The 17,400-nt window shown below is 33.6% G+C and overlaps 1 protein-coding gene across 3 annotated transcripts in view; it reads left to right on the top strand.

Annotated features, from left to right (window-relative positions):
* The first annotated feature begins 546 nt into the window (after nucleotides 1-546).
* The window catches only part of LOC109096122 (E3 ubiquitin-protein ligase Midline-1-like), a 41,892-nt gene continuing 25,038 nt past the window's right edge, over nucleotides 547-17,400 (top strand). Inside the window, exon 1 of one of the 3 annotated variants that reach the window (XM_019109801.2) lies at nucleotides 547-687. The gene's annotated coding sequence lies outside the window, so the exon portion shown is untranslated. Of the gene's footprint in view, nucleotides 688-6,511; nucleotides 6,645-11,521; nucleotides 11,641-17,400 lie in introns of those variants that run through there. The other 2 variants (XM_042764374.1, XM_042764373.1) reach the window with 2 other exon arrangements.

The following is a 17,400-nucleotide window of genomic DNA, read 5'->3' as shown; positions in this document are numbered from 1 at the left end:
AATGTAATACATGTAAATACAACTTTAAATTATGTAAACAATTGCACACTTAGCATAAAATATATTATACTATATAAATATTATATATTAATACATATGTGTATATTTATTGATATATGTAAATATAACATATATATATATATATAATTTTGCAGAAAGCACTGCAATTAATTGCAAAAGTATGATGTCTTTATGTGGTGAGGTCAGTGAGTAATGCTGACAAGTACTGTTCAACACAAAATAAATAATTTTCGTGCAGTGTATTTTCATGCTAATTAGACTATTGTGTATTAAAGTATGTTTATGAGAGCATCATCTTACACATGCAATAATACAAACTCTACAGAAATCATTTGTGAGTGTTGCCCATGTGGCTCAGGTCCAGGCCGCTCTGTGTTTGTTCTGGCTGCTAATCTCTCGAGTGAAGTGCTTCGTCCTCGTCACACATGAACCATTAGCAGTCCTTTGTTGTTGTGAGGGGGGGGGTGTGTAGGGGGAGAGTGTGTGTCGTGTGTTTTAGGGGTTCCCTGCATGCAGTAACACATGATGATGCTGCTGCTGCACGCTTCACGCTCGCATGAGCACACCGCAAACACATACAGCAGTGCTTCATTGTCCTTCATGTGCGTCTGTCTGGACACCACCTCTGTTTGGCTCCAGTAGCTGTTACTTGTGGAAAGATTCAGCGTAAGTCACTCTGAATGTCTTTGCGTTGTTTTGCCCTTTTAAATGATGACCTACTTATTTAGTTTGTTATGGCTGAGCAGCACAGTTCCCAGTTTATGAGATCTGAACAGGGAACTGTGTCTAGTATAGAAGTTAGTATTGCATTTAAAACAAGAAGTGATGATTTATTTACAGGGTCCCCGTGCTTTTGGAAAAGCTGGAAAAATTGTGATTTATAGGGCCTGGAAATATAATTAAATATAATACAAAAAAAGTATCATTTTAGTAACAATATACAGTATGCATTTTATTTATAGAATTATTTTTCTAGTAATGCTCAACTTTGAAATGACTGAGTTAAAAAAGCTCTTTGTGAGTGCGATTATTTTTACACTGCAAAAGAAAATGTGTGGTTTAAACTTAATAAAATAAATTTAAAAGGAAAAGAAAGAAAAGGTAAATGTATTCAAGATTCTCTGAAAATATGAAATATAGAATATTATATTAAAATATTATTTAATATAAAACAATAAGTGCCATTTACTGTAAATATATATATATATATATATATATATATATATATATATATATATATATATATATATATATATATATAATTATACAACTATCTAGAACACATTGGTAACTTTGTAGCAACACCTTAGCAAAAGCCTAGTAATACCTTAGCAACCACTCAGAATACATTAGCAATGGCCTAGCAAACCATTTGGAACACTTTTCTTTAGCAACTTTCCAGAACATATTAGTAACACCTTAGCCCACCCCCACCCTTGCTACTGCCTGGCGACACCTTAGCAAAAGCCCTAGCAACTGCCTAGCAACCACTTAAAATACCTTAGCTGTAGCCTAGAAAGACATTTAAAAAAAGTTCGAACTGCACAGGGCTTGTAGAACCATGCAGAAGACATCAGGAACTGTTTAACAACACACTAGCAACCACCTAAAACACACCTTAGCAACGACCTAGAAAGACAAGTAAATGTTTTCAAACTCCACAGGGCTTATTTACATAATCTGCCTAGCAATAGCTTAGCAACCTCCCTCAACACCATAGTAACCACTTATCAATCCATTTAGAACGTTTTTGCAACTGCTTAGCAACACATAAGCAACCGCCCTAGCAACTGCCTGGCAACACCTTAGCAACCGCCCTAGCAACTGCCTAGCAACAGCATAGAATACCTTAGGCAGTAACCTAGCAACCATTTAGAACACCTTAAACGACCATGCCAAACACATTAGTAACTGTTTTAGCAGCACCCTAGCAACCACCAAAAACACTTTATCGTAAAAGTTTACAGTTAAAACTCCACAGGGCTTTTTAAACCTTTCAGGCAAATGTTTGTCAAACTTTCCTTGTCTAGTTAAATATATAAAACCTTTGTGTGTGTGTGTGTGTGTCTCCTTTCGTTTTCTGTCAAGCTTATTATAAAAGTTGATGCAAAATCCACCGAAGTTTTGCAAATGAAAGTTATTTTGCTGGCGGTGATGAAGCGGCCCTGAGAGAGGATCATATTGTATTGACATCAGTTGTATTCAGCGTTTGCCAGCAGCAGCAGCAGCAGTGAAGGACTGTGTGCTAAACTCATCTCTGTCGCTGCCAAACGACATTCTTCCCTCCCGCCAGCGATTCACCCGCTACAGCAGTTCAGTGCTCCAATAACAAATGCTAAGCATTATTAATTTAGCACGGTTGAATTATACATCAAAGGACGGACCTGACCGTTTCAAATCAACAGAAAACGTTCGCTTAGGCAGTGAGCTTGTACACAGCAAAATCCCCAGTGTTAATTTAACACTCTGAGTGTGGACTCATATAAACACTGAAGTAGTGTTAAAAGTAACACTGAAGCAGTGTTAAGTTTTATAAGTTAATGAGGTGTTTGGTTGTTTGATTGTTTGATGTTATTGAAGACACCTGATGTTAACAAGCAGAATCACCAAAGAAGAAAAATCACAATTTGCTTGTCACCATTATAGTGGTCAGTGTTTGCTTTAGTTGGGATCTTGACCCCTTGACTTTTTTAACATTAAATTTTGTTTGGCTGATATAACTGGTTTATAACAGACAGATAAGCCGAGAGTGAAAGTCATCAGGTGGTGATGATTATGTTTTAACGTAATCATTATTTGACCTGAATCGCTGAATTCATTCAGAGTCTTTTCGCTGAGTTATGTATCCTTGATTGAATTATAACAACTTTCGTTCCACAGTGAAAGAGTCTGTGTTTACTATACACACACAGACATCAAGAATCAGTGTATGAATCTCAACAACGGTGACAAATAGCATATTCAGATAAACAGATCAACTCTGAACATCACAAAACTAGATACTAAAAAGACAAATAAAAACAGCAAAAATGATGAGTTTTTATTGGTTTTATAACATGCTTTTTTTGATGGTTCACCATTGTTTCTGATGCTCACGCTGATTCTTGATGTCTGTGTGTGTCTAAATAAAGAACTCTTTATTTATGTAGAAGTAACTTTTTAAAAACATCTACTCTGATTAGTAGGACAAAAAATGGAAAGATATTGTATTTTTTTTTCACCTAGTTTATGTAATCAATAAACTCATTTTTCAGGTCACTACATGACGATTAGTCCCAATCATAATAAATACCACATGATCACATTTCCTCTGGTTATCTGTCTGTTTATTAACTCAGTTACCACAGCCAGACAAAACCTAAAGTTAACCACTTAAGGGTCAAGATCCCAACTAAAGCAAACACTGACCACTATAATGGTGACAAGCAAATTGTGATTTTCTCGTTTAGTGATTCTGCTTGTTAACATCAGGTGTCTTCAATAATGGTCAATCATCACTCAATCATTCACCTAATTATCTCATTAACTTTAACACTGCTTCAGTGTTACTTTTAACACTGCTTCGGTGTTTATATGAGTCCACACTCAGAGTGTTAAATTAACACTGGGGATTTTGCTGTGTATAACTGTACGTAAAAAAGACATTTAAACGTAATTGCCTACTGTATTTGATCATCAGTCATGTGAACGAAATAAAGCATGTTCACATTTGTGTGACTCAACTAAATTAATGCAGTTGTGGTTTCCAAACCTTTTAACCAATGAATTCATGGCTGTCGGAAACAAAAAATAAATAAATAATAAATAAATAAATAAATGTGGGTGGGTCCTCCCCCTAAAAATTTTTACTGGAGTAGATGTCATTTCCTATGGAAGTCCATTTCCCCCACTGAATAAAAAAAATTAAAAATAAAAAAGGAAATTGTGACTTTTTATCTCACTATTATGACTTTTTCAGAATTGTGAGATATTACTCGCAATTGCAAGTTATAAAGTCCAATTTTGAAGACTGCAGTGTTTATATCTCACAATTCTGACTTAGCTTACAATTGCGAGTTTTAAAGTCAGAATTGCGAGATATAAACTCGCAATTCTGAGAAAAAAGTAAAAATTTCGAAATTTTATCTTGCAATTCTGAAAAATAAAAATAAAAACAGAATTGTGAGGCTATGTCTTGCAGTTCTGACTTTATTTCTCAGAATTGCGAGCTTATACAGTATTCCGAGTGGTTGCTAAGGTGTTTCCAGGCAGTTGCTAAGGTCATGCTAAACAGTTACTAATGTGTTCTGGATAGTTGCTATGATATTGCTAAGGTGTTCAAAATGGTTGAAAGACCAGTGCTAAGGTTTTTGTGTTGTGGTTGTTAGGGAGGTTGCTAAGGTGTTTCTTTATGGTTGGTTGTTAGGTTGGTTGGTTGTTTGTTTACAGTTACTAATGTGTTCTAGATAGTTGCTAAGTAGTTCTAAATGGTCGATAGAGCAGTGCTTAGTTCATGTTTTTTCTCTGTGGTACTATAAGCAGTTGCTAAGGTGTTGTGCCAAGCAGTTTTGCTAAGCTAAGGTGGGTTGCCAAGCAGTTTTTTCAAATGTGAGTTTTCAAGATTGTTGATAAGTGGTTGCTATGGTGTTCGGGGAAGGTTGCTAGCTGATTCTATCAGTATGTGAATTCCTCTTGTTCATGGTAATAAGTCTCTTCAGTGCTGTTTTTTAGTATTATTGAGATACTATTATAGTTTTCATTTTTTCAATATTTTTGTTATTTGTTTTTATTTTTAAATGAAAATTAAAAATGTTGCAGAACAGAGCAGAGTATATTCAGAGCAGCTGGTGAATATCTAGTGTCTGAAAATAAACCCTGCATGGCCTTTGATGCGGCTGACCTCAGAAACTCAGCAGATGCAGTGCTGGTAAACCCACGTAACCTGCAGTAGACGAGTCTCCATGGTGGGGGTCAATCTTAAGGGTCTTTTTGGTGGGTCTTCTTAAATCCAATCACTTTGGCCCAAACTCCTCGGTGCTTCTAAGAGTGAAGGAGTCTCGGGTTTTACATGACTGCCAAGATGTGTGGCTGATGCCCGCAGAACGCCATGGCAACAGCTGGCACGACAAGCATGCAATGGTTTTAAAAGAACAGCTCACCCAAAAAAGTCAGAACTTACTCACTGTTGTTTCTTCCGTGGGATATTTTACAGGAGTACAGTATATGATTTTTTTTTAAAAGAAGTTTTAAATATGGAAATATTCCTAGCTAATTTGACTATTTGTGTGTCATATACTGTTGAAGTATTTTTCATCTCTATATTTAGCGGGAATATTTTTCACTTTTCTTTAACCAAAAAAATGGAAGCAGAATCTGCACCCCAAAAACATTTAGACCTGAATTTAAGGTATTGAGTATTTGAATTGCAGAAAAGTGCGTGCATTTGGATTACACAGTCTTAACATAAACAAATTAACCAACTTAATGTGATCCATATTATTTGGATTACACAGTCTTAACATAAACAAATTAACCAACTTAATGCACAGAATGAGTCATTATACATTAAGCACAGAGATTATAAGATAATATTATATATATTTTTTTTACATATATATATAAGAGATACATGTGTATATAAAATAGATATAAATATTTTGGCCACAATATATTTTTTTTTTTTTTTTGCAAATTTTTTTTTTTTTGCCATATGAGCAGGTTTATATATTTATCATCAATAAATAAAATTTGTATCAAACTCATATTTAACTGAATATTGATTATTCCACAGTTAGCCATATTTTACCCATGCTTAACTGAATAGATTTAATTTTTTACATAATAAACAGATTAATGCTGACTTTAAGCAATTTTAATAAATGCATGACTATTAAAAAAATAATAATAATAACATAATGGATGCATGATTTTTTTTAAGTGCAGAAATCTGACCGGTTTCATTGATGTATGACTGGCAAATATGCAGCACATTAAGTTTAATAGCATGTTTATGTTAAAACTGTGTAATCCAAATGGATTTTACATGCAATTCAAATACATAAATCTTAAATTTGCATCTATGCATTGACTTGTGGATGAGCATTCTGGGTACACATGGTTTTAAAAAAAAGCCCCCATTGCTCTTCACGCACACTCGTCGACAGCTTACTTTGAGTCAGCTTTTCAAGGCCTGTTTAATGCAGGATAAAGTGAATGCAGCCATGGCCAAGTTTTTCTATGCAATGAGCTCTGTGAACGAGAGGTGTTGTTTTAGGGACACAGCCCTCATGCTGGTCAGTCCTTCTAACCTTGTTTTAATACTTTTGTTCCTCATTAGCAAGTGTCCCTGGTGACCCCAAACGCATTCCCCCGTCGGACATCTTTTCCACTTTTGAGTGGCAGTTTCGCTGGATGACCGTCACTGGACGTTTACCTCTAATGTGTCCAGAGACAAAAATGCAAAGACAAAAGTTCAGGGCTTTGAAGGAAGGCTGTTTGGATTGGGATCTCGCTTCCTCACCGGGATGATTTCCCAATAGCACTGGAGGGAAAATATCACATTTAGCATCTGGTTCTTAAGGTGCTCAAGGAGCAGACACGCTCTCGTGCATCTCAGAAATGGCCAAACGCTGGATCTCAGACTGGTGAGGAGGGATTGTTTGTTGCTCTACGCTTGCTGTGTTTCATTGGGTGATTGTTTGATATTCGGTCCGCTGAAGATGATTAATCATCAAACTGTTCGAGGGCTGTTTTCTTTCTACAGTGTTTGTCTCAGTCATTCTGCTCAGGGTTTATTTCAAACCTCTAAATCTAAAGCAATTAATTCAGCCTGGACTGTAGTCTTCATGCAGACTTTGTTTTGCAGACGATTTTAGTCTTATAGTGGTACTACTATTTATTTATGTATTTCCATGCAATCTTCATTTAAAGTTTGTTTTGCACTTAATTTCAGTCTTGGAGGTGCTATCATCTATTTATTTGTTTGTTTTTGTTTTTATTTACATGCAGACAATTTCAGTCTTATAGTGGTACCATTTATTTATATATTTACATGCTATCTTTATTTAAACTTTGTTTTGCATTTAATTTTAGTCTTGGAGGTGCTATCATCTATTTATTTATGTATTAAGCTGTGTGTTTATTTATTTATTTTGTTTTTTTTTTTAATTGTTTTCTTAATTTTAGTTTTAGGGGTGCTAACGTTAAATTATTTATTTAATTTACTTATTTTTATATATATAGCTTTATTTATTTATATGTATTTATTTTTTATTGTCATGCAGTTTTCATTCAAGCTTTATTTTTCAGATCATTTTAATGTTACAATTTATGATCATTTATTTAGTTAGTTATTTAGATGGTTTAGTTATGAGTTTAAATAAATTTACGATTTTAAAAGTTTTAACATTTTCTATTGATTTGCATTATTTTCAATGTTCACCATTCAAAATGTGATGGCCTGCTGTAATATTTAAATGCTCAATTCTGATTGGTTTTCTGTTTTTTGCATCTGTTAAACTACATTCAACTATATTGCACAGGTGCCATTAAGATGGGTCAGATCATACTAGTTTTTTGTTTTTCTAGGTTTTTTTTTTTTTTTTTTTTTTAACACAGAATCAAAAGCTAAAACCTGAATTCACCTCAAACTTTTTACTGCTGCAGCACAAACACTAATGTTTTCCATCAGGAAATAAACATTTAGTTGTGCACTATTCTCCATTGCAACATTCATTTTACAGGGGAAATGTGGCTTGAGATAAACAACAAGAGTCATTAACTTCCATCTGAACTCGCCCTTCAATTCACAAATCGCAGATTTTCATGATCTCATCTTGGAATCGATACCAGTTCCTGATGGACTCTCGGTCCTCGTACCACAGATTAATCACTAGTTAGTTAGTTGTGTTCACTGCTCCACACTCACTGACGTTTTTGTTGCTCTGCTTTGGCTGAAGGTTTTCAGGACAGAATTAGAGCTGCAGAATAATGACAGAGCAAGGCTTGGAAAAAATGCACGGTCCAGGCACAGATCCACAGATCTTGAGCTCATATGTGGAACAATCATTATCACAATCCACATCAGACGGCTGGAGGTATCGATAGCATGCATGCTTACAAGAGCTGGTGAAACAATGCATCTGATCAACGTTATCTAACTCAAAAACCGTGCAGATGAAGGCTTTCTGTTGAACTCGTCTGACTGCAGAAATTCCAGCATTCTTCAGGTTTACCACAAACTTGGGAAAGAGTGGCAGAGATCTTACAGCAGTCGACCAAAGTATTTCCACACTCGCACACAACGGCACTGACTTGAAGCGCCGACGCTTTCATAAAGAGCAGAATAAACGTTTGTTCAGTGAAAGCGGTCGGGTGGAAGGACGTTTCCCTCGAGTGCATACAGCAGGCGATCAGATTGCATGTCAAATCATTAAATGCAGCGTGTTGAATCTATAAGCGTCTGTTTCTTCAACGCTGGGAACTTGTCCTGTGAGCTTTTGACATCTAACATGTTCAAAACACAAATGCACATCATCAGATGAGTTCTGTCATTCGTCAACCAACAAACGGTCATTTCTGTTTCAGATCGTGAGTTTTGTTTGATAACATTTTAGTGGAACTGACAAGATACATTCTTTGAGCATACCCCCAAAAAATATAGTTTTTGCATACATTACATATAGTGGAGAAACAAATGAGGGGGTGAGAGGTTAACATTTCCAATAAAAAAAAGATTTACCCCCCAGTAAGAGCCACCCTATTGTATATTGTAGACACTGAAATAGTTGCAATAATGATTAAATGAATAATTTGCTTATTTCAGTCTATTTTTTTTCTTTTTTCTAGATTTCTACACAGTAACAATATTTTTTTTCGAACTTGTAAATAAAACAAAGACTACAAAACAAAGGCTTTACATGAAAATAATGTTTCTTACCATTTTTTTTTTTTTTTTTTTTTGTGAAATTTACCAGCAATTTTTTTCAGCAAACTGTTTCTACACCGATTTATGCTTCGATGTATGTTTATTAGATTGCCATGGTTATAAAAATAGTGAATTTTCGTATATTAAAACTGAAAGACCAAGTCTGAAAATCTAAGATGCAACCAGCGAGTCTAAAACATGAAGGCATGATAAAAAGTTTCAGTGTTGATGTGACCTTCATATAACAAAAAGTTTAAATATATTGGTGTTAATAAAAATCAACGCCTGTGGCATACTGTAAAAGTGCCTGACGCAGAAGAAACACTCAATTATAGTTTGCGCAATGTGCAGAATATGCTGGCATTGCACATGTTGTAGATCCATGAGTTTGGCCTGTTTGAGATGTGAAGCACATTGAATGTCATTCGTGGAGCAGCAAAACTAAAGCAAACATCACAGATGATCTTTTTTTTTTTTTTTTTTTTTTTTGCATTTTAAAAAATTGAATGCCATTAATAATTTGTCCTACTGTGCATTAGCTGGTGCTTTCAGAGACCTTAATGCAGCAGTCACACTTCTGGCAATTCTCGCCATTTACAAACCATGACGTTTAATAGTAAGGTAGTTGTTAAGTTAGTTATTGGAAAGGATTAGGGATGTATATATGCTCATGCAGAATATGTGCTTTATACTTTCTAATAAACAGCCATTGTGTTAATAACAGGCATGCTAATAAGCAACTAGTTAATAGTGAGAATTGGCCATGTACTAAAGTGTTACCAATATAGCTCTGTCTCTACCAATATGAGCTCTCAGTGACTGGCAGCCGTGGGATCAAATTAAATTGGATTTCTCAACACTGTCATCATGAGTTGTGCAGTATAGCATGAACTAAATGTGGCCTATTTCAATCATTCGTTTTAAAGATCTTGTCGTTTCAAACCCGTATGCTGTTATTTTTTTCTGGGGGAGCACAAAAGAAAGAATTTGTAACACTTTAAGTTTCCAGTAGTTAATGTATCAACTGACACGAACAAACAACGAGCAATACATTTATTACAGTATTTATTAATCTTTGTTAATGTCAGTTAATGAAAATACAGTGGTTCATTATTAGTTCATGTTAATTCACAGCGCATTAAACTAATGTTAACGAGCACAACTTTTGATTTTAATGCATTAGTAAATGTTGAAATTAACACAAGATTAATAAATGCTGTAGACGTATGTTCATGCTAAATTCATGTTAACTAAACGAATGTTACCTAATGAACCTTACTGTAAAGTGTTACCAAAGAATTTTTGATGAGTCTTTTTGTAACACTTTTGTATTTGTTAACATTAAAACTTAAACTTATAAACTTATGCATTTAGCAGATGCTTTTATCCAAAGCGACTTACAGTGCATTTAGGCTAACATTTTTTACCTAACATTAGATAACAGCATTTGTTAAGACGAACAAACGATGTTTAAAAATAAATAAATAAATAAAATACTTCTAAAGCAGATATTAGTTAATGCTGATTTCAAAATTTAGGCCAGTAATACATTATTAAAATAAAAGTTGTATCTTTATATTGTTAATATTACATCATATTAAAGCTGCACAATGTAACTATTTGCCCTCTAGCGGTTACAAAACAAAACCGTGCGCAATTTCCCGCGTAATCCGTCCCGACCGCTCTAAAAATATATCATTATTATAGGTTTATCAAAGTGCATCTGGGTAAAAGCACGATTTGACTCTCTCGTTAATTATATGTTGATATTTTTATCAAAAAAGTTGCATAGTGTAGCTTTAAATAGATCAGATCTTACATAAACTATCAATAATCAGTTGTATTACTTTTCAATACGAATCGGATCGCGCGGATTCCTATAGAAATGCCTTAAAGGTGCTGTATGTGGGATTGACACCGAGTGGTTGAACTAGGTATTGCAGTCCAAATTCAAAATATTGGAGAGGGTTTTTTAACCCGGCCCCTCCTCCTCAGACTTGACGCACACGCAGGTTGCCAGATTGACGACACTAACAGGAATGAGCGAACTTGATGATGAATGAAATGAAATACGCTGTGTTTTCCGCCAACTGGCAACCGGGGGTGCCGAAATACAATTGGGTAAACTGGCACAAACCAAAACAAAGACTGACATTCCACCCCGAACGCACATTTTCAAAGGAGAATAACTGACTGTAGCATTGTGTTTCAGATAAACAAGTCTGTTAACTCAGCATGTTTCTTAAATATCTGCAAACATATAGGTATTTTTATGCTTTATTAGTCAAAATCTTACATACAGCACCTTTAACTAACGATAACAAAGATTAATAAATGTATGGTTAATATCAGCTGTGGGACCTTGTTGTAAAATGTTTCCAGTCTTTCCACCGTACTTTCCATTCATCAGCAGTTCACAGTGACCATGCTGTTGAGCTGAAAACAGTTTGTGAAGGTTCTCTTTCATGAAAAGAAACAATGTTTCTAGTGAATTACTTTGATGTATCTTCACTCGGCGCCGTCCACACTGTAGACGCCCCGCCCCCGCTCTCTGATTGGCTGGTTTGCTGTCTCACAGGCTGATGATAGAGATGGAAAGAGTGAAGCACAGAGCAGGGTTTCTCAGTCAGTGTGAAACTGGACTCAGGCTGCGCTCCTCCAGCTCGTCTGTTAACTCACTCTTATCTGATAGCGAGGCTTCCATCATGTTGCAGGTAAGAAGAACCATGCTGCATTCCTTCAGGTGCTTTTGGAGGAAGTGATTTATATACTGTACTGAGCACAGCTCTGAGGAGCTTCTCTGCTGCACATTCAGCAGTTTCTGACGTCTGTGAAAGTAATACTGTAGTCTTTGATTCTGTTAGTCAGTCTCTTTTCTTCCATGATTGTTGCCAGAAGGTGGAAGGAAAATTTGCAGTTTGAAAAGTTTATGTTATAGCCTATTTTTAATAACTACCAATAGATGTCACTGTTACGAAGTCATTCTCAGACGTTGTGTTTGAAATCCAGATTCTGCACGATTTGTAAATGCATTTCACATTGATTTAATTCACAATACAATATACTAATGCAATTATCAAATACAATATATTCCAAAATTAATCTGGACCAAATGTCATCTTAGCTATTAAAAATGTGTTTTTATGAAAGCGTTTTTTTCTGAATGTTTTTTTTTAATGCAAAAAATAAAAAAGCAGTAGTCAAACACATGCATAATGTTTGAACTGAAGATTCTGCACGTTTTGTAAATGCATGGCCCTTAAAGCTGAACATTGATTTCATTAAAAATATGCAATTTACACATATTTCCCAAACTTTATTTGAACTGTAAGTCTTGAATTAAATGCAAAAAAAAAAAAAAAAAAAAAAATCCAATCAAAATTTAGCCTATTTTAAAGGAAGATTGCATGAGTTAACCTTCCAAGTGAAGCATTTCACAGAACTGCAGTGTTATTTTGGAAATGATAAAACAATTGAAATGCTTTGGTTGTCAAACGTGCATTACGTTTGCACTCCAGATTCTGAACTTATTATAAATGCATGGCACCTTAATGCTGAACATTGATTTTATTAACAATGCAATATACAAATCCATGCTGTAAAAATGTACATTTCACAGGTATATCCCAAAAACGTATTTTTTGGACCTGTTGTCATTGAGATATCAAATCAAAATTTATTTTAATGCAAGATACCTAAGCAGACTTGACAAATAAAACATTTCACAGAAAACACAACAACAAACAGTATGGCGTTGTATATGATAAAATAATAGATATCCCTTGGTTGTCAAACACGTGCATAATGTTTGAACTCCAAATATATATATATTTTTTTTTTTTTTTATTATTGTTATTTTTATACTGAACATTGATTTAATTAACAATACAATATACAAATGCATGCAATTTATTTAAAATATGCAATGTCATTTAATCAAATGCAAAATGTTAAATAAAATTTAATTCGAAAAAGAAGAAAGCACAAGCAGATTTGCAATTAAAACTTTTCACAGATCAGTAAGTTATGTTGGAAATATGCATGCAATTCACAAATATATCCCAAAATGTATTTGGAACAAATGTCATTGAATTAAATGCAAAAACAGTATGTTATGTAGGAATTGATAAGCATAGGTATGCACTGGTTGTCCAACACTAGTGAACATAATGTGATGATAATGTGTGAACTTCTAGAAATCACCAAAACACTAGTTGATTAAAAGACTTTGAGCAAAAATGATGACGATAAATGAAGCTAGTGAAGATTTCAGTGCACATGCAGTCACTTATTTTAATATATTTTGGAGCACAAAACTTATGGGTGCAAACTCTAACAAAGTTCTGCTGCTGGAAAAAGAACAACAGCTTTCATGTAAGCAAGTGAACTATTGAAATACCTTCATGGTGAGATCAAGAGCTGAACCTTCTGCTATTATTTAACACCAGAAGGTCTGGTTTTCTCAGGGCAGGGCAGGAATCTGTCAGTAATCACTGCAGGGAAGAGAGACTGAACGTCTCCGGTCAGGATCCTCACATCACGTCATTTGAAGATCTGGATGGTTGGTAAACAAGGACGGGTCTTTTCTCCACATTATCCAGCCAGCGTTGATCTGTGAGGCAGAGGGCACAGCGTCTGGCACCATGTGTGCTCTCATTGATCGCCAGAGCCAGTTTGGTTCACATTAATACATTATAAGGGGCTTTTAAGGTAGTTTGACGATGAAAAACAGCTGCCGCAAGACTGATCAATGAGATCACATGAGAGAGATGACTAGTTACTTAAAATGCAATGCTTAACCTCCAAATATCACAAAATAATAATAATAATAATAATAAAAATTCTAAATCAGTATTGTACCTTGTTTAAGTACGTAGATGCTTTTAGTAAAAAACATTACATGATACATGAGAAGCAAAACGGTGTAAAAAAGACTTGTTTTCAACATTAATATTAATTTATTAATATACATTTTTATATTATTTGCCAATAGTTTTTAATGTGTTTAGCATATTTTCTTTTTATTTTATTAATTTTGTATTTTATTTTTATATCATTACCAAATGTTATTTATTTATTTATTTATATATTTATTTTTTATTGTGTTTGGCACATTTTTAAATTACACTTTTATATCGTGAGCAAGTGTTTTTTTTTTTATTGAGTTAAGAATACATTTATTTTATTTTGATATTACAAACATTTATTTGTATATATTAGTATAAAAATATTTACAAATTAAAAACAATTTTTATGTTAACCACACATTTTTGTTTTATTTTTATATCATTAAAGAAATGTTTTTAATGTGTGAAGCATATATTATTTTATTATTTTTATTTAGTTTTTCATTATTAGCATATTTTTTAAACATTTTTTTGTATCTTTAACAAATATTTTTGTGTAAAGCATACATTATTTTATTTTTATATCATTATATAATTTATTTTATATATAATTTTCATATAATTTTATATCATTAGCATTTTTGTTATTTTTTATGCTTAATGTGATGATACATTTTTTAAATTATTTTGATTTTTTTTTTTTATACCATTAGCATTTTTTTAATGTTAAACATTAATTTTAAATTAAACTAAATTAAATAAAATGTATATTTTTATATCATTAGAATTTTTTTTTTTTTTTTTTTTTTTTTTTTTTTTTAAGCATAAAGCATTTTGTTTAATTGAGTTTTATTTTATTGTATGTACCCAGACTTGCAGTCATGAAAGGTTTTGGATTGCCTCAAGCCACACATGCAGATAAAGACAAGATAAATGTTAACTAGGTTTTTTATTCACAATGTATCCACTGTTTTAACATGGAGTGCATTGAAAGTGTTTTCAGTGGAGCTCATCACAGTGAGCAGAGCTGGCATCCTCATGCGGGGTTTGTGTGTGTTTAACTGGAGGTCAGTGTGCCGGTGTGTGAGTGTCATCTGTGTGTGTGATAGTCGTTTGGTCCTGAGGCCACGTCTGACAAGAGCTGCTCTGAAGCCTTGGACAGCTGCTAGGAAAAACTGACCCGCTTGGTCAGAATTAATTTTCCATGAGAGCAGAGAGATGCTGCAAGCCTGTGAAACCGCTGAGAGGAGTGAGATCGCAGATGAGCAGAATCAGGAAATGCATTCTATTTATGATCCATATTTAATAAACTGTCACCGAGGGGAGTGGAACCAATCTCATCTGCATAACATTTGCAGATCATATTTTCACCCCCAACATCAAATGAAAGTAAAAAAAAAAAAAAAAGTAAATATATTTTGTGTAAGAAAATTTATATTTTTGAGGAACGTTAAGATGCGTTTTTGCATTGCAACATTATTTTAATGACATTTAAGCCAGATTCTCTTTTAATTTATGTTGATTTAAATAAGATACATATTGTATTACAGTATTTTTGTATGAGGCATTAAAAATTCATGACATTAATGAGAATTTAAGACAAACCACACCACTGAGAATCACAAAAAAAAAAAAAAAAATGTGAAAAATCTGTATTACAGTAATAAAAAATGTGAAAATTGTATTGAACATATCAAAATGCAAAAATGTATTTTTTTGAAAAACTACAAAAAGCAAAAATTATTGATATTATTGATATTATAAATATGTATTTAAATAAAAAATATATAATTTATTAATTAGCCTATTATTTTACATTAATTTTGATATTAAAACAAACAAATATATAAGATAATATATTAATTATTAAATAAAATAAAAAATTATATATAATTATATATATATAATTTTATATTAATAATAATGAATATATTTTATATTATTATTTATTTAAATAAAAATACATTCTTTTATTAATTATTATTTTAAATTAATTGTAATATTACAAACAAATTAATATTACAAATATATAATTATAATAATAAAATAATATAAAAATAATTTACAATATAAAATATTATTTTTTTATTTAATAAGAATATTTTATATCTATATATATATATCTATATATATATATTATATATATATATGTGTGTCTGTGTGTGTGTGTGTGTGTGTGTGTGTGTGTGTACACTTACCTTCTACTTAACAACCTTTTTATTTTATGTATTTATTTTATTTATTTATGTATGTATTTATTTATATATTTTTTTTTTTGCAATATCCTTGGGTCTGTTTTTGGGTCTTGACTGAGTCACAGAGAGGAAGAAACCAATGCTAAGGTCATCAAAGGCCACGTGTCCAAACAAATTCTATGATATTTTGATACAAATCCTTTTGTCACTCGGTCTCAAGGCTGATATAAAACAATATTTGGCTGGGTGTTTGCTCCATCCATGTGTCGTGCTCATGTTAAACTAGACTGTTGTTTATGTAGATTTATAAAGCTGCTCTCTCTCTCTTCAGTCTGTCGCGGTAATGATTTTCATTTTGTTGCGGTCAGTTCATGGTCAGATTAATTAATGTCAAAGACCTTAAGACTTCTTATATCCGTGTAACATCTGGGTCGTGAAGCAGAACCAACTGAGCGGACAGCAGGGCAGGAGGTCAGTCCCTCTATAGCCTAGGCTACTAGATTAGGACACGGGTCACCAGGATCTGCTTTAATCGCATTTGTTCGCGTTTCTCTAACAATCTCTCGCACGTGTATCGATTACAGATGAAGTCATCGCACAAATATTTGTTCGGATGCGAAAGGCACGCCAGAGCAGTTTGGGGCTCGTCCCTCTGAGTGTGATTCCCTAGCGAGGGCACTCGGGTGATAGACAGTGACCCGCAGCGCTTCTCGCGACTCTCTTTAGACGGCGGTTCTGTGGGTGGAGGCGCTTTTCCTGGAACTACTGGGCAGCTTTTCCTGTTGTGCTAACTTTACTTACAGCCTCTCTCCCCCTGTGTGTGTCTGTGTGCGTGTTCATTAGTCATGTCCGATCCGCCAAACGATTCGTTCTTTTGAGTCGGATCCTTTCTCGAGTCAGTTCGCAAAAACGATTCGATTCCGTTCGATTCGTCAAGCAGGTCTTTCGGACTCATGGTGATTCATAACGTATAGAAACCTTCAGTTAATCAATTAATTGACCATTTAATACGGAGCCCCGCACATGACATGCAAAAAAAATAAAAATAAATTGTGCACACGATTACTATTGCGTTCCCTCGATTTGCTAAATCGTTCGCACAATTTATAAATCGAGTGAACGAAATAGTAATCATGTGCACGTTTTAGTACATTGAGGGAACGAATTAGTAAATCGTGCGCACAATTTATTTATTTTTTCTTCTTTTTCTTCATGTGCGGGGCTCCGTAATTTAATCTTAAATCAACTATTAATCTTAAATTAACTGTGTGTGTGTGTGTGTGTGTGCGTGTGTGTGTGTGTGTGTGTACGTATAGTGTTTTTGTGTTATGTAAAAAGATAAAAATTACAAATAGTGTTAAGATTATTTTCTAGAGTAAAATTGAGTAAATTATCTGATGTTTTATACTTGATAATTATTAAATATGGATCA

Source organism: Cyprinus carpio, chromosome A9 (assembly GCF_018340385.1).
Source record: "Cyprinus carpio isolate SPL01 chromosome A9, ASM1834038v1, whole genome shotgun sequence".
In the NCBI taxonomy this organism is placed as follows: Eukaryota; Metazoa; Chordata; class Actinopteri; order Cypriniformes; family Cyprinidae; genus Cyprinus; species Cyprinus carpio.
Note: the sequence above shows the minus strand (reverse complement) of the source record. Positions and strands in the feature narration are given on the sequence as shown.